At 38.6% G+C, this 26,813-nt stretch overlaps 1 protein-coding gene across 6 annotated transcripts in view; it reads right to left on the bottom strand.

Annotated features, from left to right (window-relative positions):
* Sgms1 (sphingomyelin synthase 1) overlaps positions 1-26,813 on the bottom strand; it is a 311,453-nt gene that overhangs the window by 203,321 nt on the left and 81,319 nt on the right. For 3 of the 6 annotated variants that reach the window (XM_005385897.2, XM_013514835.1, XM_013514836.1), the window contains one exon: positions 19,501-19,601. The exons of 1 other annotated variant lie outside the window; for it this stretch is intronic. The gene's annotated coding sequence lies outside the window, so the exon portion shown is untranslated. Of the gene's footprint in view, positions 1-15,557; positions 15,645-19,500; positions 19,602-26,813 lie in introns of all 6 variants that reach the window. 2 more of the 6 variants (XM_013514837.1, XM_013514838.1) reach the window with 2 other exon arrangements.

The raw sequence follows: 26,813 nt of genomic DNA, 5'->3' as shown, positions 1-26,813 counted from the left end.
GGTTTTTCTCCGGTACCAGGAACCGAACTCACGACCTTGCGCTTGCTAGGCAGGCGCTTTTGCCGCTGAGCTAAATCCCCAGCCCCTCTCCCCTTTTATATTAATAGAACATTTCCATTTTGAATTGTCTGCTATTCCCCTGGGTAATTCCTGATGCTTATAATTCAGGTTATTAATTTTCAGCCAGGGAACTACAGAAGTGATGTAGTTCTCTGAGTATCACATCTAAAGACATCTAAAATCTATTTTGATACCAGCCAAAGTATTGTCCAATTTATCCAATAAAAAACTTCTACATTTTCCCTTGGCACAAGTACGTAATCTGTGGGGACACACTTTAACACACTGCAAGTATCTTATCCCATGTCAAGATTTGCCCCTAGATTTAGCATCCACTAGTGCTTGTCTGCCTGATTTAAACTTTAGATTATGATGGATACAACATGCTGACTTAAATATTTCTTCCCCATTACTATTCACTACTCAGCATTCTACATTATTTGTCCATCTATTTATGAGCAGTACAAATATATGAAATTGGACTTTCTCAATGATTTATAATTTACCCCTATACTTAATTATTCTGGTACTCAAACTCTCAGACTTAGCCAGCTTCAAGCTGGCATCTGTATCAACATGATATATTCTACTTTGGAGGAGTCTTTCTGTTTTTATTTCCTTACTTTTATTTTCTTACTTTCTGACATTTACAAAAATAATGTTCTGGACTCATCTTTTACCCATCTTGTCTCCAGCTTAGATATAATCACTTCTCCAAAAAGTCCTGGTTTCTCTCAGTGAAAAATTGTGACAAGACTAAGATCTAGTATAACATTATTTAAAGTCACTATTTTTGTTGATTTATTTTCATTTTGAATGTGGGTCACATTTTTCTGTATCTTTGCATGTTCTTCTGCTCTAAGGTGACAATTAGCAGATGTTTGGTCTGGGTCTGGTGGCAGACTGATTACTGATATATCCTCCTGAACCTGCCATGCTTGGGTAGGTACTTGGTCAAAATAGGTCTGTTTCAGGTATGTCCTTAGTGCAAGCTTACAGCCTTCCTCTAAGGTGGTGGTCCCTACTTATAGGATCCAGCCTTTCCAATGTCTCAACAGAATGGCTAAGGTGTACCCCTCCTACCAACAAACAACGCCTGGCTTCACCACTCTGTTCTTAGCATTGTAGCAGCTCTCTGCTAGGCATCAGCTGGTGTAGGTCTGGCTAACTCAGAAGCTCCCTTCTCTCCAGTAGCTAGCTGTACAAATTCCAGCCCCATCTACACTCCTAAACTCCAAGATCTGCCTCCTCAGTGGATTTGCCTCCTCAGTGCTGAGACCTTGAGCTCTACTAGCACTCACCACTCTGTGCCTTGGCAGGGAACCTGCACAAGCAGAAAGCTGGGCAAGTGAGAGTCCCCTCATGTGATTCTCTTCTCTCAACAACAGTGATCGCAGTCTTGGCTGCCTGTTGCCCACTGCCAGTGGCCGCGCAGCCAGATGGCCTGTCTTATAGCTACTGACCACAGAAGACAAGAGCCGTTACCAGTTATCTTTCTTTTTTTTCTTCATGCTTTCAACACTGAAGCTGTACTGGGAAGGGTAAAGAATCATTCTTTCAGCATGTAATAATGCTCCTTATGTAAGTATTTCAAACAAACTCACTTTCTAACAATCTGTTTCTTAGAAATGTATGCGTCTTTTACTGCAGCATCAGAAATACACTCTAGCAGTGAAGAGCAACCCCACACAGATGTGAGGGGAGAGCATCTTCCCCAGAAAGGTGACACTCACTCCCTATGGCCGGCTGTCACCCACAATGCTATCACCCACGCCTGCATTTACATTTCCATGCTCTCCCTACAAACAGCCCAGCAAAGCACTACACTCTCTCCTGAGCAATCCAAGTTCACTGCTGTTCTTCATTTTTCCTGTTCATGCACATGTACTTCAGGACGAGACCTCCATTTGAAACATTTTCTAGTGTTCCCATCTCTAACTGTAGTCACCAGTGAAAACTAATCAGGAAAAAAATGTCAAAAAGAAAACTCAACCCCAGACACAGGTTAATCAAAAGAAAACAAGAAGAATCATTTGTATCATGTATTGTGAGAAAGTAGGGTTTCGGAATAACATGAAAATGTACAGCAGCTTCCCCTGCACAGGCCTCTATATCTGCACCCACCACATGGACACATGGACACAGTGTTCCAGTGGTGGACAGCCTCTTGTTATCTTTTTTTGGTGGAAGAGCTCGGAATTGAAACCAGGTCCTTTGCACTGAGCTACGTTCCCTGGCCCCAGCCTGCCTGCCTTTTTTTCTTTCTTTCCTTTCTTCCTTCCTTCCTTCCTTCCTTCCTTCCTTCCTTCCTTCCTTCCTTCCTTCCTTCCTTCTCAGTGAAAGGGTCTCTAAGTCACTAAACCATCTGAGCCAACCTCAAACTCGCCATCATCCTGCCTCAACTTCCCAGAGTGTTGGGATCACAGGTATGTGCCACCAAACCTGGCTCTCTTGCTATTTCTTCAGTAGATTCTTCTATGCATTAGACATCCACACTGTAGCCCACCTAGTTCACTTTCTCAAAAGGATTCATGCACAATAGGCCATACCTTTCTTAGGTTTTACTTCGGGTGCCCTAGAATTTAAAATTACTGTACACATCTAGGTTTATTTTGTTGTTGTTTTGCTTTCTTTATGAGACAGGGTCTCACTCTTGAGTTCAGGCTGGCCCTGAGCTCACTTTGTAGCCCAGGCTGGTCTCGAACTCATAATGATCCTCCTGCCTCAGCCTCCCGAGTGCTGGGATTATAGGCGTGCGCCACGATGCCCAACACCGTACACATCTGATGGAAGCACACTGCTGGCCTGTCCTTTGGCCCACCCTGTCTTTTTGTCCCTTGTCCTGGCATTCCAAATCCTATAGGGACTTTTAGAACAGTCTTCTCAAAGGCCTTGGTGTCCTCCATGACCCTGTGGAATTCTGTTTCCACAAGTCAGCGCATGTCTGCCACCACAGCACATATTTGTGTATGGTTCTCTGTGCCAGGAACTCAGTGGGCTCAAATAAGACTTCCAGGATATGTTCCTTAACCTCTGCTTTTCCATTTTCTTTCCTCACACTTCATGCTGCATTACTTGTTAAAAACCTGCAGGCATTTTGTGACTACACCCTTTCTCATAAAAGGCCCTTTTTACCTCTTTTTCTTTTGACTAACTCACTGTGGCTTGACAAACCCTCAAAAGTTTTTCATGACCACTACCTGAAGCTGGGCCAGTGCCTCACCTTAACATGCACAAAATACTCATGCTCACCTTTACACTATCCACTGCTGAGCACTTTTAACACATTCGAGTCAGGCCATAGTTCCTATGCCTTGCTGCTTGGCAGCTCTGAACCACTGGAGGTACCTGCATTACTATCCCACATATATGTACTTTTTCAGTCTTCACAATAATCATTATTATCCCTGCTTTACAAATGAAAGATTGGGAGAGAAAATGAACCTTCCCTAGTTATCCAGCTTATAACTGGCAGAGCTGGGATTCAACTCCAGGCTGCTCAGTTCCAGAGTCTTAGACTCACAGCCACCTCTCCCCAGGCTTGTCCACTAAAAACTAGCATGAGGCCAGACTATGGAAAAGGCAGCCCAGCAGAACATAAATTAAGAGTAGTGCTCACTGGTGAGCTGTGCTATCCTAATGCATAGCAGGAACAGCTGAGTCTTTGAAGTGTAGTATGTACATATTTAAGCATACTGTAACAATCCAGGCTAAAAGTCATCCAAAACACACTTGTGTTTGTCACTCTGGGGTGCACCTTCTTAGTTAGTTTGTACATGCTGAAAGCAACAAGGTGGCCTAAGAACCTGGCTTGGGAGTCGGACATGCCTGAGTTTCAATCAGTTTCTCCTATGACAGCTCTAGGGCCTTGAGGAAAACACTTGACCACTCTCTGTGACTCAGTGCCTTCATAGTTAGAATTAGACGACATAACATATGTGAACAACTTAGTTCCCTGGCATTAAGTGCTAAATAAAATAAAAATAATAAGTAATTGTTACTATTTTGCTTCAAGATTCATCCTAAGGCATACAGGAAAACAGCAAATGCACAGTATTTGTCTGGGAACCAAGATGCAATCTCTAGGATTTGAAATGAAATGTGAAATGAAGTATCATTACACATGTACTATTATAACTCAAGAAGTATGATAAGTCTATGTTTCAAGATGGTGCAGAATGAGAAAATCGTTCTTGGATTTTTTGTTTTGTTTTGTTGTTTTTGGGGGAGTTTTTTTGAGACAGGGTCTCTCTATATAGTTCAGACTGGCCTTAAACTGACTATGTAGCCCAGGCTGGCCTCACACTCTGTGGCAATCCTCCTGCCTCAGCCTCCTGAGTACTGGGATTACAGGTATGCACCACCACGCCCGGTTAGAAAGTCCTTCTTTTCAAAGAAAAGAACAGCTGTTATATAGCTAGGGCATACTCTGTCCTTAGTCCTGCAGCAGGCACTTTGTAGATGTTATTCAATCTTCAAAGCATACTTGGAGCCCAAAGCCACTTGGGCTCATTATTTTACTAATGAGGATTCTGAGTAAATTCAGACATGAGTGATGGCTCCAAGTCATACCACCAAAAAGCAGCAAAGACTGTTGTTTTTTCAGATTTACTCAGACTCACCAGTGAGGCTATCAGGGACATCAGCACAGGGGCAAACACAGCTGTTCTGTAATGCATTTCCTTGGCAGCCATCAGACTTTCACTGGGCAACAACTAGTAACCTCCATCGACACATCTGCATGATGTGTGTTGTGCTCTGAAGCCCAAATCATGACGTATCCCTTGTTAATGTGACATCCTATTACAAATCTCACCCTACAGTCCAGTTTGGTCACAATGTACCACTGAGAATCTTTAACATAAGTGACCAAATCACTTGTTATCTACGCTTTTCTATGAGTCACCCTGTCCTCAAGAAAAAAAGGCAGCAGCAGAGAAAGTTCACTGTAAATTTTACAATTTGAGTCTGCTGCTAATACTTGCAGGATATAAATGGCATTCTAGAAAAAAGTCTGTGTTTTGTTTCCCACTGTGCTCTTAACACAATACACAGGCAGGAATACTGCAGCCTTCAACATGAGAGGATGCTCACATCCAGCCATAGTAGTGAAAGGCAGAGGAGAAAGGATGCGTAGGGCACCTGAGCATTACCTACCCCATTCAAGGAGGCCCCATTCTAACTGCTCTTTGGAACTTAATAGTCATGGAAACGTGATCACAGAAGGTTAACTTTTATGAATTATTTTATATACGTGTGTTTCTAATTTTTTAATTTAGCCTATTTATTTGCTTGTTTATCAAAATGAGCACATATTACACTCTGGAGTGAAAAGTCTCAAAATTCCCTGTGATTTTTAAAAATATTTTCCAACGCTTAGAAATATTTAATGGCCTAAAAAAATGCCTTCTAATCCACTATTTCAGAAACATGAATTATATATATGAAAAGCTTATTGCTGGTACAGTGCTTGATATGGTAGGCGCAAAGAACAAGGCTGTGCCAACCAGAGTGTAATGGAGAGACAGACCATAAACAAATAATTACAATACCATGCAATTAGTGCTTTTAGCAAAGTAGAACTCAGTGGAGGAAGGTGCAGAGGAGGAAATGACTAATCCTGCTCACATCGCCACTCAGCAACAAAGGCATTTTTTTCCTTCTCCAGTATCCTTTGCAATTTCCTGATCCAATCCTCATTATTTTCTTTAATCAATGAAACATTACAGCCCATTTCTATACTACACACCGTGCTCCTCAACCATCATCTCACAATGCATATTGCTTTAATGTATACTAATTACATAAGAAGTTTTCACATTAATGATCAGCCACACTATAGCACATACCTTGAGTATTTACATGAGGATTACCAGAATTCTTTGGCCTGGCGTTTCCTCCAATATCTCTAGCCTTTTAAAACTCTTGTGATTTTGTATCCAAAAATCTTAAAGACATAGCCAAATCAATGGTTCTTCTAAAGTTATGACACCATCAACTGTTCACATTATTAATTTTAATTTAGTAATAATCTTCAAGAAATGCTTAAAACACAGCAGCAAAGACCACATGTAACACTTGAAGCAATTTAAATTAATCAAGTCATACAATGAAAGAAACTAATTTTCCAATTAAAATTAAAAGTACTTCTAAGCCAGGTGTGGCAGAGCATGACTGTAATCCCAACACTCTGGAAGGCTGAGGTAGGAGAATCACAAGTATGAACTCAGCCCCTGCAAACTCCTGACTTAGCAAGATACTGTCTTAAAACAAAAACTAGAAAAGGGCAGAAGGTGTAGCTCAATACAAAGGTATGGTTCAACACCCAATACTGAAAAAAGAAAAATAATAATTTCTAAATTTCTGATAGGACAGAGAGGACAGTGGGACAGGCCACTCAATTCCTTTTTTTTTATTTTAAAGGGGGAAAAAAACTCAAAACAAGATAATAGGAGAATAACAATGGTTAATACATTGTGATTATCTTTAAATTTGTTACTCAGAGTACAAGATATGGGCATTTAAGTGTCCAAACAATATCAGTGCAAACCTTTCTTTTCAATGAACTAAGAGAAATTAGTAGTATAACTACCATATATGTATGTGTGTGTGTGTGTGTGTGTGTGTGTGTATTTATTTATTTATTTTGCTTCTACCTTTCTTTTTCTATTCCCCCATCCCAGTTTCTTTTCTTTTGAACAGTTTCTTCCCATTAACAATATCTATTGTACATTTTGGATCTTATGTACTCTTTTAGCTTGTCACACTAGGGAGGCAATACAATATTTACACCTGTGCATCTGGTTTATTTCACTTATAAGTACGATCTCTAGTTGTATCCATTTACCTATAAAACTCTCCAGTTTAGGCTTCTTTATGGTGAGTAGTACTCCACTGTATAAAAGACCACATCTTTTTTACCCATTCCTTTGCTGATGGGCATTTGGATTGTTTCCAAGATCTAGCTATTACAAATTGTACTGCTATAAACACTGGTACACATATATCGCTGTGGTACAATGTTTTTAATTCTTCTGGGAAGATATGCAAAAGCAGGATAGCTGGGTCAAATGAGATCTCTAATCCTAGTTTTTTGAGGAATCTCTACACTGATTCCCTCAGTGGTTGCACCAGTCTATACTCCCAGCAGCAGTGAAGAAGGGTTCCTTTTTCCCCACAGTCCCTTTGGCATTTGTTATTGACTGACTCCTTGATGACAGCCATTCTTTCTGGGGTGAGATGAAATCTGTTGTTTTTATTTGCAACTCTCAAATACCAGTGATGCTGAACATGTTTTCATATAATTATTTACTGTTTGTATTTCTTCATTTGAGAAGGGTGTATTCATCTCAGATGCCTATTTTTGGATTGGGTCTTTAAATGTGGGAGGTCTAATTTTTTGAGTTCTTTATATGTTCTAGATAGTAATCCTTTGTCTGAGGAAGAGCTAGTAAAACTTTTTTCCCCATATTGTGAATTATCTCCATTTGTTGGTGGTTTCTCTTACTGTGCAAAAGCTTTTTAATAAGATAAGATACCAGCTGTTGATTCTTTGTGATAGCTCCCGTGCCATTTTTGTTCATAAAGTCTTTGCCTACTCTAATGTCAAGAGTTCTACCTACTCTATCTTCTAGCAGATTTAGTGTTTTCTGCTTTAATACTTAGCTCTTTGATCCATCTTGATTTTAGTTCAGTGCATGGTGATACATATGGGTCTAGTTTAAGTATTCAGCTGTGGAAAGTCAGTTTTTCCAGCACCATTTCTTAAAGAAGCTATCTTTCTTTCAGTGAAGGTGTTTGCCCCTTTAGTCAAAGACAAGGGGGCTGCATGTGTGTAGAGTTGTGACTGCATCTTCTAATCTGTTCCATTGATCCTCAGGTCTATATTTTGCCAAAATCATGCTGTTTTTAATCACAGTAGCTCTGTAGTTCACAATCAGGAATTGTGATGATCCCTGCCTTACCTTTGTTTCCCAGAATTGTCTTTGCCACTTTAGGTCTTTTCTGGTTCATGTCAGGAATTGTGATGATCCTGACATGTCAGGAATTGTAATGTTCTCTGCCTTACATTTGTTTCCCAGAATTGCCTTTGCTACTTTAGGTCTTTTCTGGTTCCAAATTAATTTTAGGGTTGTTTTCACTAATTCTGTGAGATATGCTATTGGAATTTTGATTGGAATTGCATTAAATCTGTATAACAGTTTTGGAAGTATGGTCATTTTCACTATATTGGTTCTTCTTACCCAAGAGCATATGTGTATTACATTTATTCAGATATCCCAAGGAATATCTTTCCATTTGCTGATATCTGCTTTAATCTCCTTTTGCAGAGTACTGCAGTTTTCAATGTAGAAGTCTTTTATATCCTTCATTAGATTGATTCCTAGATATTTCACTTTTTGGATGATATTGTAAAAGGTATTGCTTCCCTAATTTCTCTCTCAGTGACTGTTACTCACATACAGGAAGGATATAAATTTTTGAGTGGTAATTTTGTATCCAGCTAAGCTACTGAATTTTTTTATGAAATCTAGATGTTTTTAATGGAGTTTTGGGGGACTTCTATTTAGATTATGTCATCCCATGAATGATAACTTCTTTCCTATTGTTATTCTAAAAACTTTTCTTTTTCTTGTCTAACTGCTCTGGCTAAAGTTTCCAGAACTATGATGAATAAGTGGAGACAGTGGACATCCTTGTCTTGTTCCTGATTTTAGAGAGAAAGTTTTGGGTTTTGTCCATTTAGTATGATGTTGGCTGTTGGTTTGTCATAGATGGCTTTTATCAGATTGAGATAAAGACTATTTCAATTTTCTGTAGGGTTTTTATCTTGAATGAGTATTGGACTTTTTAAAAGCTTTTTCTTCATCTATTGAGATAATCACATAATTTTTGTCCTTGGCTCTATTAATATGGTATATTACATTTATTCATTTATGTGTATTGAGCCATCCCTGCATCCCTGGGATGAATCCCACTGGTCATGGTGTATAATCTTCTTGATGATTTGCTGCATTCTCTTTACCAGTGTGTTATTGAGGATTTTTGCATCTATGTTCATTAGGGAGATTGGCCTGTAATTCTCTTTCTTAGTTGAGTCCTTCTCAGGTTTTGATATCAGGGTAATGCTTACTTCCAGGAATGAATTACAAAGTATTACTTCCCTTTCAATTTCATCTAAGAGTTTCACCAGTAGTGGCATTAAATCTTTTGTAAATTTCTTGTAGAATTTACCTGTGAGCCCATCAGGACCTGGGCTTTTTTTGTTGGTAGGTTTTCAATTACATCTTTGATTTCAGTGATTCACATTGATTTAGGATTTTTATATCTTCTTGATTCAGCTTTGGTAATTCATATGTATCTAGGAATCTGCCCATTTCTTCTGCATTTTCCATCTTAGCAGAACACAAGTTTTCAAACTAGGTATAGATGATCTTCTGGATTTCTGCAGGGTCCACTGTGATTTCACACTTTTCATTCCTAATTGCATGGATTTAAGTCTTTTCTTTCCTTCTTTTGATAAGGTTGGATAAATGCTTGCCAATTTTATTTAATCTTTCAAAGAACCAACTCTTTGATTCATTGATTCTTTGTGGTTTTTTCAGTCTCCAACATGTTAATTTCTGCTCTGATCTTTATAATGTCCTCTCTTGTACAAGCTTTTGGCTTAGCCTGCTCTTCTTTCTCTAGAAGTTTGAGATTCACCATTAAGTTGTTTATTTGCACTTGCTCTGTTTTCCTGATATTATTCACTGCTAAATTTCCCTCTTAGGATTGCTTTGTGTCCCGTAAGTTCAGTATGTTGTACTGTCATTACCATTTAATTATAGATACCCTCTAATTTCTTCTTTAATCTCATCTTTGACCCATTGGTTGTTCAGGAGCATGCTACTTAATTTCCATGTTTTTATGAAGTGCTTGTGGTTTCTTTTGCCATTGATTTCAAATTCCATTGCACTATGGTCTGATAATGTACATGGGATAATTTCAATTCCTTTGTATTTACTTAAGCATGTTCTATGAGCTAGTATGTGGTCTATTTTGGAGAATGTTCCATATACAGCTGAGGAAAATGTGTATTCTGATGTTGTGGGGTAGCACTCTGTAGATATCTACTAAGCCCATTTGTTCAAAAGTTTGGTTCCGTTCTGATATTTCATTGTTGATTTTTTTGTCTAGATATTCTGTCTTTCTGTGACAGTGGGGTACTGACATCCCCAATACAACTGTATTAGTATTTATTTGATTTTTCATGCCCATTATTATTTGTTTTTATTTAGTTGGGTATACAGATATCTGTTGCATATATATTTATGATTGTCATTTCTTCCTCTTGGATTGTTCCCTTTACAAGAATGTAGTGACCTTCTTCATCTCACTTAATCAGTCTTGGCTTAAAATTCACTTTGTCTGCAAATAGAATAGCTACCCTTGCTTTTTCTGGGTTCCTGTCACATGGAGTATTGTTTTGCATCCTTTGACTTTCAGTCTATGAATTTCTTTTTGAATTAAGTGTTTCTTGTATGCAGCATATTGTTGGATCTTGCTTCTTGATGCATTCTGCCAGTCTGTGTTTTTTTGTTTGGTGAACTGAGACCATTAATATTGATGGTTATAACTGATATGTTGTGACTTATCCTTGTCTCGTTATTTTCTTGTTGTTGGCTCCCCCTCTTTTTTTTCCTTCCCTCTATTTAACTCTTTGCTTTGCCTGGTGGATTCCTTTTGCTGGGGTTCATGGAGCTGTAGTTCTTATTATCTCTTTCTAGAATGTCCTTCAAAACATTTTCAAGTCCTGGTTTGGTGGTCATAAATTTCCTCAGATGTTCTTTGCCATGGAAGTATCTTATTTCTTCATCAGTTTTGAAAGACAGTCTTGAGGGGTACAACAATCTGTATTGAATGTTGTTTTCCTTTAGAACTTGAAATACTTCACGCCAAGTCTCCTTGACTTGAGAGTTGTGCTGAGAAGTCAGGTGTGAGTCTGATGGGCTTTCCTTTATAGGTGATTTGTTTCTTTTCCATAACAGCTTTTAAGATTCTATTCTTGTGTTGAATTTCTGGAATCCTGACTATGATATGCCTGGATGTAGATTTGATTGAGGCCACTCAATTCTAATCAAAGTACAAAACAGCTTTTCCCTCCAAATACTGAAAAATGTAATCTTTTTTTTCACAATCGTTTGTACAACACACACAAAAGCAGCTGTCATGTGGTTTCTTATACTCTTACTAAGAAGTTATGAAGGTATTAAAGTACATCTCAAGGAAAAAGATACTAAAAAGATCACTGAAGTCAAAGGTTTTCTAAAATTTTAACACTATTCAGAAAGCTATCATCTCATTTGGCTGGAGCAGCACTACTCACATGTCACCTCTGGACTATAATCTCATATTTGTTATCGGTGAAGTTCCTGTTATCACCTACTTAACTAGAAGGGGAAGAGCCACACCAAAGGGTGTTCACAGGTTTGCTTTGTATTTTAAAAGGAACATATACAGACTACCCTTTTTGTACCTTAGTGTCTTGGTTACTTTTGCTGAGACAAAATACCCAACACCCAAAATTAAGGGAAGAAAGGTTTATTTATTATAGTTTGTGGAGATTTCAGTCTATAATCAGCTGGCTCCAAGGCAGGGTGGCAGGGAGCAAGGTCAACACGTTAAGGCAGCACAAGACAGCAAAAGCACCAAGAGCAAAAGGTGGGTAAGCAAGCATCTTCTCTCTCCTTATATTGTATATGGGCTACTGGCCCATGTCCATACCATCTCTGTGCCCTCCTCTTGCACAGGCTCAGGATGAGTATGAAGTAAGGACCCTGGCTCCCTGCTGAGTTACATAGTTAACCTTCTAAACTTCTCAAGTTGACACAATATATGGACCATAACACTTAGGCCCTTTACCCAACCTTTACTTTTCTTAATAGTAGTAACAAGCTATTTTATTTGTTTGGGGAAGTGCTACACTTTGTATACAAATGTTTTCAGTACAAGTTGCCCTATCATTATATTCCAAGTGGATCCTATTCCTTTCAAAGTGACTTAGAACAACATAAAGTCAACTTTGGTACTCAACTGATTTGAAACTTGTTGAATTTGGTCCTCCACACATTTTGATGCAAAAACTTTGTCCCTGTTTTGGTCACTTGTTTGGTACTTGATGTGCAGCTAGAATATGCTGGTATCAATTGCCTCACGATGCACCACCCTTTCCATGCCAAAACAATTTGTTTGGTATTCACTGGTGTTGTATCCATCTTGCCTCCCAGGACAAGTATCAAGGTACTACTGCACTGACTGCTCAATAAAAAAGGTACAAGTGTTTGCTAGACAAACACCCCCAGCTATGTGCTCTCTGTTATTCTGTTAAGATGGTTAATGATGATTGGGATAAGTGCTAGCCACTACTCAGTGCATGTGTGACCACAGTTTTCTCAAACCCCCTGTCTTGGTTACTTTTCCTCTTGTTGCTGAGACAAAATATCTGACACCCAAAATTAAGGAAGGAAAGGTTTATTTAGCTCAGAGTTTGTGCAGGTTTCATGCTCAGCTGCCTCCAAGGCATAGTAGCACATGGCAGAGGGCAACAGTTCGTGGCAAGAGAAAACAGCAAATCAGCAAAACAGGAAGAGCAAAAGGGAGGAGCAGCCGAGAGCAAACCTCTTTCCCTCCTGCTGTATGCAGGCTACCCACCCCAGGGCAGGTGTAGCACTCACACCCATAATCCCAGCATTGGACCATGAGTAAATCAAAAAATCTAGAAGCCTGCCCCATGACTGCATGAGGCTTTGGGGGGAACATCTAGACACAAACCATAACACCCACACACACAATGTCATTAAAACTAGAGTTTGCCTAGCTCCAAAGCTCTTCATCTGCTACTCCCCCACCTGCCCTATAAGGGGGTTGGGTGGGACCCATTCATCCTATCCAATAGTTTGACTTTTAGAGGAGATCAAATCCGGTCCACCCCTTTATTTTCAGACAGGGTCTCATTATGTGCACCAGGCTGGCCTCAAAGCTGCAATCCTGTCTCGGTCTACCAGGTAGTTCGGTTTATAGGAACCACCATACCTGGCTTGGTCAACTTCTTTCTCCAGTCTCAAGCTGCCACAAGAGACCTTCCACAATTACCCATTGTCTGAGTATGTTTTGAGGGTGTCCAACCTATAACAATCTAATGAGACCCTCTGATTGAGCTCTTGGGATATGCTAGATATGCTTAGTCCTAGCAATAGCATGACATGCAGGCAGTATTCTACATCTCTTATGGGTTCAGCATACAGCTTATAACTGATAGAGACAGGACTGCAATCCAGATTCTGAGACCAAATTCTGGCTCAGGACTGAATCACATTCAACTCAAATTACTTTTTCTTATTTTACTTTGTTTTTTCATTATTTTTTAAAATTCTAATAAATGCTAGAGTTGGATGTGGTGGTGCATACCTATAATCCCAGCACACGTGAGGCTGAGGCAGGAGGATCACTGAGAGTTCAAGGCAGCCTAGATTACACAGTGAGTTCAAGGCCAGCCTGAATTATAGTGGGACCCTGTCTCAAACAACAAAAGAACTAAAAATAAAAAAAGCTTTGTTTTGGGGGTTGCCTCTACTATCATCCCCAAATTTCATGACCTGGAAGGCAGCCTATATATGGTTACCCCTAGGAGAGGTAATCTACCCTTTACCATAGCTACATGGATCAGGTTTGGATTTCCTACGACTTACTGTGACAGCACAAGAGACTAATGACTGATTTTTTTGGATATGTGAGTCACTGATCATTTCAGTCAACTTGTTCACTGAGTGCTGTTACTAGGTACCCAGTGCTAAATTAGGTCTCAGAGTCGTCACAGAGAGACAGCTGAGACAGATAAGTGAGACAGCCAAGAGCTCCAAGTCTGGCAGGGAATACACAATATACCCACATGTAAATTAGACATCAATCACAGCAATTTAAATGATGAGAGTGATCTTTAGAGAAAGAGACATTGAGCTATATGTATAGTGAAAATGCAATATTTTTCAATACTCTCCTATTTGGAAGGAACTCCATCCATATAATGCTTCTAAGAACAGAAACACGCAAGTATCAAAATCTCACTGAGTGTTGGACAAAGATGATGCCTGTAAGAAATTATTTCATATTATGCTTACTTTTCAAAAAAAATTGTGATAAAATTAGTACAGGACTAAAGAGTTTTTCCCTCAAGCAAAATTCTGTTGTGGGCTGGCGTTGTGGCTCAGTGGCAGAGTACGTGCCTAGCATGCTTCTCCACGGGGTCCTGAGTTCCATCCCTAGTATGAGTGTTTTGTTAAAATGAGTTTTCTTTATTTATTGTATTTTATTATATCTTTGCAGTACTTGGATTAAATCCAAGGGTTCACACTTGCTGTGTAAGTGTTCTATCACTGTTCTACATCCCCAGTTCTTTTTATTTTTTGAGACACGGTTTCACTCAATTGGCCAGGCTGACCTTGAATTTGTGATCCTCGTGCCTCAGCCTCCTGACTAGCTGAGATTACAGGCATATCTAGGTTGTTTTTTTTTTTTTTACTTTAATAAATAGCAGTATCTATTAGTTCTGATTTTTCAGTTTGTAACTGAAAAGGTACTCATGAATACTAGCTGAAAACTCTCTAAAAAGCCAATTAACAAATGTTTGACAGTTACAAAAGTTTTGTAAGTTTAAAAAAGTGAGAAACAAGATGCCTCTGACCTTTCTCTAACCTTATTTGAATCATCAATTGTTAACGTATAGTATTTTGCTCTTTTAAGAATCTTCAAAATTTATTATCAATTCATTATTATAAAAGAGAACATACATATATAAAGAAAACAAGCTTAAATAGAAAAATTTCATAAAATATGTATATTTAAACATAATTAAATAAAATAGAAATGCCTAAAAACAAAAAAAAGAGGGCCAGGGTATAGTTCAGTGTACAATTTTGCCTAGCAGGTTTGAGAGCCTGGGTTCCAGGCCTAGCACTATAAAAAGAAGTTGCATATATTAGAGAAAGACTTCTATGATAAATTTAAAACATTTTAAACCAAAAATCTGCCCCCAAAATAGATACAGATATGTGTACGTATGTTTTTAAGTCCCTAAAAGCCCACATATTCTACCTCCATGTGCACACATGTAAATACTGCAAAGGGGTTTACAAAGACATATCCAACTGATAAGAAAGAAAAATGGCTACCTGTATAGAGGGAAAGGGAGTGAAGGAAAAGAGAACCAAGGGGAGCTTTATCTGTAACACTTAATTTGTTATGAAATGCATTTATCTAAATCATCTGTATAATTGCGAAGAATTTAAAGTACACTCCTTGGCATAGTAGGAATGGCTTAATAAATGGACATGTAAAGGAATATGGACTCAATGCCATCTAATATTCAAAGAAATGTAAACTAAACCAATGCAATATTTTTTCTATTAAATTAGCACTTAAAACATCCAATGCTAATGATAATAAAATGAAATAACTACCTCCATGGAGGGCCAATGCAATTTATCATTATCCATCAAGAGTCTGAAAATGTTCGTACTGCTTGGCCAGTTCCAGTTTCAATCTATCTGAAGAAAGTATTCAGAAATGAGGCCAAAATTTTACACACCAATGTTTATAACTGTTTGCACTACTAAAATGCAAAATTACCTAATTGCTTAACACAGAAATGATGTAAGAACACCATTTGTGAGATATCCATATGGTAGGAGAATATGCAGCCATTAAAAATATTTTCACACAAAATGAGGAAAGTGGGATACATAAATATTATTAAAAGTATAAAATATACAAATATATACATATAAAAAAAGAAAAGGCAAAAGATACCAAGCTGGCAAAATGACATGTTTTCATGTCTTTTTTATTTACTTTTGTATCCATAACAACTAGAACAGCTCATCATAGGCAAGTAGGTATTTCTAAATGAATAATATTCTGTATTAAAAACAGCAAAAGTCATCTTAAAATGTATCAAAACTGTAAGAAGGGACATTTTGGAGTACCACAGTATGCAAAGAAAGGGTTTGTTTCATTTGTTGGTAAAAAGATCACTTGGGAAGAATAATTTTCCTGTTTTTTTCCATCCCTTTACTATTGTGAGTGTAGACACGACCTTGAAGTTAGCTTCTATGAAATTATAAGCATTCTTGCTATCGCTAATCTTTGCTCAAATATTCAACAAAAACATTTGGAGCCCTGGATTCTGTAAATAACTACACATAAGCTCAACAGATCTCTTCCCCTCTCTTGGCAGATGATTACACAACTTAACTTTAAATGTTCATCCCATCTGCAAAATTAAGTGACTCTACAATTTATTCTCATCAGACAGAAAATACAAAGCTTACCAATCATTGTGTTTTATCTTATTTCCCCACATTTGTGACTGGAACCAAATCAGTGTAGTTAAAGACATGAAGTGGCAGTGAAAAGTCTACTGTCTTACCTGAAATTACCTTGCAGATGATGTGTTCAGCTTTGTTTTACTAGGGGTCTTCAGGGGAAGTTTTAGCTAAAACTTTACTTTCATGGATCATTTAATTCCTTTCTCAGATGGGTCTCATTTGATGAAAACTGGTCAGCTTCTTCATAACTACAGAACTCAATCAAGCTTACTTTTTCATCCCTGCCTAAAAGCTTTTTCTTAGACCCTTTTCTCTCACCAGGTCCTGAGGGGGATTTGAGGGAGCTTTTAGACATGAAGATAGAGGCTGCACAGCAGCAAGAAGAAAGCCTAAGGTCCTAAGCCAAACAAGACAGACAAGCCTGACCACTTCTCAGAGTACACTGCCAATGCTGTTGCTCAAGTCAACAAAAGATGCGCTGTCTTCAGATTTCTTATACCACACTTTTATGGATTTTCTGCACTTATACCAATTCTATGGACTTTCCACACTTATAGACGGACATCTTTAAGAGATTAGGATTATTGTTCTCAAGAGTTTATGGTATGATTGGTTTGCTTTGGTTTATTTGTTTTGTTGGTTAGTCAGAAGCCCAAACAATTTTATTGAAAATATTTCTTCCTAACATCACCTTTCTACATGTCTGGTATCAAGTTTGGGGTTCCACAATGGAGTTTAAGAAATCAAGTCTTAACGGGTTAAAGGGAGCTGCCTCTGTGTTACAGCCACAACAGAATCACAGCAGCCAAAGAGGGTGACACAGCAGACCCCAGCTCTCCACTTGGGCTCCCGCTCCGGGTGCCCAGTGGGCCCAGGCACACTGTTGACTCCGGGTCTCCAGGCCGGGGGTGTGCAAGGAATGATGGCGGCTTACAATCACTCTGTTCCCCAGGACTCCTCCTTCCTGCATGTGAAGCAGGTAGCCAGCAGCCAGACCTGGCAGCCAGAGACCGTGGGTGCAGATTAGGATACAAACTGCCTTAACCTGTTCTTTCCAAGAGGAAATAGGTTGGAAATCCCAAACGCCCACTGTTTTATTACTGATACTTTTGGAGAAGGTACACTTTATACAGCAATATATATTCACTGAAGGAAATCTAAAGAGAGAAGGCACTAACATTTCTATGTATTTCTTCCCAAACTTTATCATTTGAGATTTTTTTAACAAAAACAAAATCCTACCCTGTATCAATTTTCAAGGTTTCCAATCACCAAGTTATAAGATTCCTCTTACTTTATACACCTAGGTCCATTTTCACATGGGTGAGAAGGTCTCAGTTTTCCCTGAATGCCTCCCTTATACATCATTCCAGCTAGAATGAAGACCTTACAAAGAAAAGTTTTTCATTTTTTAAAAAATACTTTTGGATTTTTGAGACAGGTTCTTGCTATGGAGTTCAGGATAGTCTTGAACTCACTGTGTAGCTGAGGCTGGCCTTGACCTTGCAGCAATCCTCTTGCCTCAGTCTCCCAAATGCTGGGATTTTATGCATGCACCACCATGCCTGGCGCGCCCCACCCCCACAAAAAAAATTCCTAACTAACTAAATTCAGCAGACTGGGGTTAACCGAAATTCAAAACATATCTTTAAGGCAAAACTTGCTCAGCCTTAACGTGAACACAGGGATCTGTCTCCTTTCACAGACCTGCCCCACCCTACATCTTATGTGTTCTCCCTGAGGAAGTGTCTCAGAAGCTTAATGTCCTACAGAGTATACGCCCAGAAATGCTATTGCAGCTACTCCCTCAAAGAAAGACCTAAATTCTAAATGAGCTGATTCACTGATGCACAGATTTACGGCTCCACGCACCTCACCTTAGGCTGGAAACCCAAACTGTGAAAGATGGAGTTAGTTTCTGAGATGCTCTCACACCTCCATTCACTTCTTTTTTGGCAAGAAAGCCAGGCAAAAGATTAATGGTTGTTCCCAGAAGCACGCAATGAGAGACATGTGCAAGCATTACATTAGGGAATTTCCCAGGCAGAGTTTCAAACTAAGCAAATGCAGTCAGTAATACTTTGTTGCATGTGTCACTTACCTGTCTTCCTTCTTCCCACCCTTTAATTGACCCACATCCTTTTCCCACTCCTACTATCTTTGTAATCACAGCACTCACTTCCTTGTGTTAAGGATCAACTAATTGAGAACAGGATGTGAGGGACTAATAATAGTTCCTCAGAACTAATGGGGATGTTTAAATTTAAAGTGTTTAGTTTTAATATTATTTTGCTATAAAAGGACTAGATTTATCAAGAATAAAGTAAAAAGTTGACAAGGCATCTTTTAATACATTAGATTATGTTTTATTTAGTGCATTAAATGGGTGAGTTACAAAACAGTTATATATACTCATGCAAAACACTGCATTAAATCCTAAGGAAAACATTACCTGAAATTCTACCACTCAAAGATAAGTCAAGCAAACATTCTGATTAATGCCTTTACCTCTCCTTCTCATGTTCATGTGGTTTCTTTACCGAAATGTTCACCTCATATGTTTTATTACAGCATATTTTTCATACATTTTGTCTCATGCCAATGCTCTTGTACAACATCACTGTCATGGTTACGAAATATTCAATTACACAGACAAACTATGATATATTTTGGGAGCCAACTAGGTTCAAACAGTGCTCATGGTGCATCCTCACAGCTAAACCTGTAGGTATTTCTAAGCATTTCCTTAGACATCACTCCTAGAAATAAGCTCACCAGTCAAAGGGTCAACACATTGTCTCACATTTGGTCATAAGACACCTCTTAAGGGAAAAAAAAAACCCTAAGTCATGTCAGCATTTGCGTTTCTCTCAACCTACCTTGGCTGAATCTTACCATTGCCTCTGCTGTTCGTACTTACGTTTTCAAACTACTCAAATTCTATAGACATTTTAGTTTGGTGGGCTATATGGCTTGATGTAACATCTATATTCTGTCTTTTTCCTCAATTTTTATCTGTCTTGTCTCCAACTGAATGACAAGTGCATTAAAAAATATCCCCGTACTTTCTACTGACCTTGTTTAATCTTTAGTTCAAGCCTTTTTTCTCCTCCACAGTTTTCTGGTCCCTGAGCAAAGTAACTTCCTCCAAAAGGTTTGGGAGTCTGAAACATGTGCCTGCAAAATACAAACCCACGTAGATGAGGGGCAATTACCTGGATATTAAAACATGGGGGTTCTTGGTCTGTACCCCATTTCATGATGCTAACACCAATTTACACAGGATTAGCCTGTTTATCTTTGCAGAACCACTGTTTCAGTGGAACAAAATGCTGTAGTATTTTTTAAAATATAAGCTGTTTCCTGATGGGACTATAATAAGCCAAGATTATTCCCTGGATCATAACTCATGTCTAATTTCACCACTAGGAAGGCTGAAGCTGTAAGACACAGTCCAAGAGAAGTGATACCATCACTATCAGAGCATAAAAGTCATCCAGGAAAATAATTTTACCCATTTGTTTATTTCCCTTGTAAATAAGGCTTGTACTATATCCAATAAGCCATACATACAGTTCATGTATTAAATGTCTGTTCTATTATGAAAGGGGAACTGGATAAGACACAGACAGACCTTAAGAGCTCCAGTGTTTCTCACTGGAGGTACCATGAGCATTCTGGACCAGACAATCCTTCACTGTGTAGGACTTAGTGATGCACACCTTCAGGGCATTAAATGCTAATGTATACAAACCTATCATCATCACGGCCATCACAAATGTCCCCAAACACTTCCAAGCACCAGAGGAGAGGGGTGACACCACCCTCAAGGAGAACCTCACTTTATACTTGGTGAGATGGATCTAACATCCAACAAATGATAAAAAACAGTAATAATCTGGAGGTGAAATTGTGGGGTGGAAGCTTTAAGAACCATAAAGGGGTCAAAGGAGATCTGAAGGAACAGATCTGAAGCTCTGCTATGAGTAGGGGCAGAAACTTGTGAGCTTCCTCAGAAGCCCAGTCCAGAGTTAGAGTCAGCACTGAAATGCTTTCTCATGCACACCCAGCATTGTTCCTGCTTTCAGCTGATTTGAGCTCATACAAAGCACTGAACTTTGATGAGCAACACATCCTACACATTCGCTAATATTAACCCTTAAAACACTATTATTGGTCCTGCCCTCCTGCTTAGAGCACATTTGCTCCCTGCATCTCCCTTGGAGGAAGTCCTGGCAGGTTGAGGGCACTGCCAATCTCCCCTGCTGGAGTTCTCCTGAGTACTCAACTACAGGCTCACCATCCGCTGCTGAACCAAGGTGATCAGACCCCTTGCCTAGCTCCTTTGTGACTGTGTCCGTCATGGTGAAAGAGTTTTTCTCTGAAGGACAGTGTGCTTAAAGTCTCAGAGAACAATGCTCCTTTGTTGATTCTCTGTGTTCCAGTTAAAAAGGTCATAGACTCTTTCAACTTTAGCCACAATCAATATCATCACCTTTTATCGTACAGTGCTGGCAGTGATAGGTTCTCTGATGACATCTTTATACTTAAGTGATACCAAAAACGTCACTGGAGTGAACCACCTTTAATAGACCATGTTCAAAATGTATTAGTAACCTATTACACTGTACACTAGGTAGTATATGGGACCTGGTTCTAACACCTTCGGAGCTTAGTTAAAATGCAAAGTGATAACTTCAAAATTAGCATTTCCAGGCCTGAAAGTCTGAGTCAGTAAGATGTTAAAGCAGGAAACTGAAATTTAACACCACCAGGTATTCCTACCACGGACGATGCATCTGTGCACAGAGTAATACTAAACTACAAACCAGCATCTTCTTGGCATTTTATATTTTATCTCCTTAAAATAGATTCCTCGAGAGCAAAACAGACATCAAGTTAATGTCAAATGGAAAAAAAGAAATCAATTTAGTTCTGAAAGAAAATTAGAGCCTCTGAGATAAAAAGGCTCAGATACATATACGGTAAACCTATGCAATTAAAACTTGTATTTACCTATATATAAAACCTTATATTTTTGTACATACCTTTATGTTTAACATACATACCTTTATATATCAAGCACTTATATCTTATATAAAATAAAACATTTTAGTCTCTATAGAAAAGACTGATCACACGATGATCACAACCTTATCAAACCATAAGGTTGTAATTACACAGTATATTTGGAAAACCTTTACTTATTTTTTAATGCTTATTACTTTGCCCTTATAAAAGAATTTATTTATTTTTATTGGTGGTACTGCGGATTGAACCTAGGACCTTCACACTCAGCCACATTCATAGCCCTTTTTATTTTTTATTTTGAGATAGGTCAGGGTCTCACTAAATCACATGTTGCCCAGGTTAGGCTCAAACTTTTGATCTTCCTGCCTCAGCCTCCCAGAGTGCTGGGATTATAAACAAGTGCTATCATGCCTGGTTAAGAAACGACATCTTACCATCTGACAACTTATATCAGACTGGCAAAAATCTAAGACACAAAGAGTTTATAGAGTATGTCTAAAGGTTAATACAAGAATGTAAACTTCCAAAAGGCTATCCCTTTTCCTGCTAGATTAGAAGGGCAAGCAGATTTCAAACCATATGCCAATTCAGATAATCCAGTTCACCAGGAAGACTGCTTAGAGAACAACTCTAAGAAAGCCCAGAAGAAGGGTATAGAAGCAGATGAGCTGTGGCATCTGTGCCACACAAATGCCACCTCTCAGAGTATTTAGCAGCATTCAAAATATTCACAAATACCATTATTTTCATTCCTTCACTCAACAAATGATTGTCTACTACATGCCAGACTCTAGGAATACACCAAACACAGAGTGGAGAGGGCTCTTACAGGCATGGTATAACACAGTCAGGTGGTTTCTGACTCATGGCCTTACTTGACAAAATGGGCTTTAAGGGAGAACTGAAGAAAGACTATAATCAACAAATTGTACAGGGGGAAGTGAATGCACTTTACGGAACCAAAACCTAAAGATCACAGCAGTTTCTTGCCTTGTGCAGTATGGTATATCAACACTATTTCTCCTTTCTTTAAAGATTTCATATTTCAATGCATCTTAATGTCCTCAGGCAAGGCATCCAGAGCTCTGGCCACATGAAGACCTTAAAACCCTGTCCCTGGTCCCGTGACAGTATGGACAGAGAATGCATGCTCAGCTTGCTCTGTAACCTTGCTATAGTGAAGTATGCAGACAACTGTTGTCAACTGGGCAAGACAAGACCAAGGATAGGCCCAAGATCCTTGAAAATGGAATAAAGATGCTGGTGCCTGGCTGAGCCACCCACACCGGGAGATGTTCTGGGAAAGAAAAGGGCTTGTTTCAAATCTTCAAGAAAACCAGGATGGAACCTCCAGAAGCCACAACTAGAACCAAACTATAGGACTCATCCACCTACAAAAAGGACTTTCATTCCTGATCTAAAAATAAAGCATGAGAATGCCTGGCAATTATTTCTTCTGCAAAGAGTTTCTGGTTCTTTCCTGCCAATAGGTTTTAATGGGGTAAGATCTAGATCCTGATGCTGAGAGGTAAACAGGCTGTGTGTCCCACACCTTTGCCTAATATCTTTGTGGCAAGAACCATTACCTTTTCCTGTTAAAATACTCTTGCCACCACCACTATCAGACTTTCAACATACAGCTTTGAAGTTTCAGCATCCAAATTAGATTGTCTTGTGGGAAAGAAAGCTGACTTCTACTTTTCATTCTTCAAAGACTTACATGGGATGTGTATAAACAAAAATTTCCAGGTTCTGTTTCTTAAAGTAGCCTGTAATTCTTTGATAACTCTCTCTAAAAATGTTTTTAAAAATTCAAAGATCTCATGAATGTGTACTTACAAATCACCACTTTGAAGGGCTGCCCCTCATTTAACTCTTAGACATTTTTTAAAGAACCAATTATGAGATAGCTTATAGACATGAAAGAAAAACTAGAATATCTGTGATATTACCAATCTGGGTTTAAAGTAAAAAATATGTATACAGTCCATAAAAAAGCAGTTAAGGAAGTTAGAATTTATGAATAAGACGAGTCAAAGTAAAAAAGCATTAAAAATAAAAGTAACATGTCATGAAGAAAAGTTTGTAGGCAAAATAAAGAAGATATACATATATAATTTATATATATTTTAATAAAATAAAAAAGCCATATTGCCTGTGAAATATTATATACTATATATCACAATGATATATTACCTACTACTTAGAAAGTCCAAGTTTTTTTATTTTTGTTTTTTGACAACCAGTCATGGAGGATTTTTTGTTTATGTAATATAAATGTCAAGTACCAAACAAAGTTTTCTGTATTCTCCCAACTTGTTTTGTTTCTAAACATACATTTACTTTCTTCTCAAACCAAGATCATGCTATCACTGTTCAGACTTGGACATGTATATACAAACACACACACAGAGTATCAATACGATCACTGTTGGGTTAATTTTAACAAATCATATTAGGTATTTGCATCTGATCTGCTATATTCCAGACCATTAAGGAAAAAAGTAACCCAATTATCTTAGAGACCAAATCTAGTACTGACTTTTTGCAAAACGGTAATGTCACAAAAAACTTAGATATTTTCCAGTATAACATCCTCAGCTGAGAAAAAAAAGGAGTCTGCAACAAGGCTGGTGACTCTATTTATGAATGAATGTGAAGTATGTGGCTGCTCTTCCCTTCATTTGGAATTCTTGAATGAACGAGTACAGCAGAGACAGAAGGCAGAGCACTTCAACACGTTCACATAGCAGGTTTAGAGGTTGCTCTTTAAGCAAATCAACTCAAAAGCTAAGGTGAGTGGATAAACATGTTATCTGTAAACATGTATGCACATACACACAACAATTACATGTTAACATACACATACAGCTAGTTGTAAAATACCATCACAGTAAGGATTTGACTTAAAAAAAATCTGTGAGTAAGGAAGAAAATAAGGCAGAGAGGATTCTATAGGAATTGGGGCCTAGACACAAATGAACCCCTGACACAAAGTGTGGCTCATGTCCCACCTCTCACTCCCACCCACAGGAGGCAGAGGGGAGAATGGGATTGTGGGCCAAAAATAACCATGCTGCTTCGGTTGCTTCAAGACCCAAAACAATCTGCATGTTGGAACCAAAACATCAGTTTAATTTGGTCCAATGACCACACCTGTAAAAAATTTTAAAGGTAAATTTTTAAACCAAAACACTTTTCTTTTTTCGTTTGTTTGTTTGTTTGTTTGTTTTTTCTGGTACTGGGAATCAAACTCACAACCTCGCACTTCCCAGTCAGGCGTTGTGCCGCTGAGCTAAATCTCTAGCGCCCCCACTCTTCTACTTTGAGTTCACTACAAATGTCTGTGGGGGTGGAGGTGAGAGGAAAAAAAAGAATTCCAATTTGCATTCTTTCAAGATACAGAAAACTAAACACTATAGGGGACATTTAAAGAATTTAGTTATACAACCTCAAAGGCATTCATCGGTAAGACAACCCCAATGTCCTATATGAATGGCACTACAAAAATTAGCACTTACTTTCCAATAGGGACTATGGGGTGGGGGGTGTTCTGATATATTTATTTATTAAGGTCTATTATATTCACACATAATGACATAATTTGTGTAGTAAAACATCAGGTAACAGATACTGAATGCTAGGAATTGTCAGAAGTACTTTATGAATTAACTTCTGTAATCCAACAATTCTTTGTTTGTTTTTTTTTTTTTCTTCCGGTATCAGGGATTGAACTCACGACCTTGCGCTTGCCAGGCAGGCGCTGTGCCGCTGAGCTAAATCCCCAGCCCTTTTTGTTTGTTTGTTTGTTTGTTTGTTTGTTTTTTAATCCAACAATTCTTAAGTAAATACTTTTATTGTTCTCATTTCAAAGATGAGGATACTGAGGCCCAGAAAGGTAAAGTAAGATGCCCAAGCTATACACAGAGAAGCACAGAACTAGTCCTTATGAACACTACCACAAAAAAGAAGCTAGAGTTCTAAACAAGGCACTTTTGCATATACATACATACATACATATGCTGCATTAAACATAGCACAATCTTGCTTCAGGGAAGACAAAGAGGTTTAGAGCTTTCTTAACTGCAGGTGCCCTTGCTTCTACCTCTAGATGATTTTTCAGCTGCAGCTAAGAGTTTACTTTTTGCTCACATTTCATTTTTTCCTTAATAGAAATTAGATTTTTTTTTTTTTTTTTTTTTGGTTGACAGGGTTCCTCTAGGTAGTCCAGGTTGGCCTTGAACGCATTATCCTCCTGCCTCATCGCCCAAACATTGAGATTACAGGTATGCACTGCTGTACCTGGCTTAACAGAAAATATAAATCAAAAGCTTTTACTGAAAGTTAAGACAGACAATATATGAGGTATAACTGATACAGGAGTTAAGGGCGTGGCAAAGCTGGCTGGGAAAATGAAGAGGATGGCCCATTACAAGATCCCACCGCAAAGCCATAATCCCATATGGTGCCTGAGCACCATAAGATGTGGACGGCATAAAAGACCAGACATGGGAAGCTGCTCTGGTTAAGTTTCCATGATAGCCCACGTTGTGTTTCGCAGGTGCAGTGTGTACTTTTCTTCTTGCTTTTACCTTTTTTTCTCTTGTTCTGCCCAAGTTTGCTTTGCAAAGCTAGTTTCTCCAAGACCCATTCACCCTGCACTTTTCAAAGAAACTTTTGATACCATTTTTGGCTTGTCTCATCCAATTATTTGTTTGAGGCAAAGAGGACCTGGAATACTTTTGATTGGTGTGCCATTTCTAAAGGAACAACTTGCTAACATAACTGAAAATTCCAAGAGAAGAAAAACTGAAATAGGTCCTCTGTACAACAGTCAACTAGAACCCAACTTCCAGTTGGAAGGGGTTAAATATTTGTAGATGTGAGGAAATCAGGAAAAAGAGCATTAAGTAAAAGTAAACTGTGCTAGGGACTGCTAATAGCACCCATCCTACAAGCTCAAGGCCGACAGCAGGAATCTAGGATCAGGGTCACTACAACATCCTTCTCTGCTTGTCCTGAGAAGGAATATTTGCCACTCAGTTACACTCACTCCACAGTTCAGCCTGTGAAGCTCCTTTCATCTTTAACTTGCAGTGGGTAAATAACTCGGTTAAATTATTCAGTTTCTCTCTGAAAGAGGAACAAGAGAAACAAAACAAACACAGCCCTGGTGGCTATTGTGGCTTCAAGGAGAATATGGTAGCATGTACACACTAAAAAGCAAAAGAAAAGGACACATCTAGTGTTAAGGATGACAAAGCAGGTGTTTCACTGAGCCACGTGGAGACTACCACTACCTATCTCCACACAGGAAACTTCATAATGCCCTGGCCTGGCACCCCTCAGATGCCATCC

This window comes from Chinchilla lanigera, unplaced genomic scaffold (assembly GCF_000276665.1).
Source record: "Chinchilla lanigera isolate Chin_1 unplaced genomic scaffold, ChiLan1.0 scaffold00024, whole genome shotgun sequence".
Lineage (NCBI taxonomy): Eukaryota > Metazoa > Chordata > Mammalia > Rodentia > Chinchillidae > Chinchilla > Chinchilla lanigera.
This window is presented reverse-complemented; position numbering and strand designations above follow the sequence as displayed.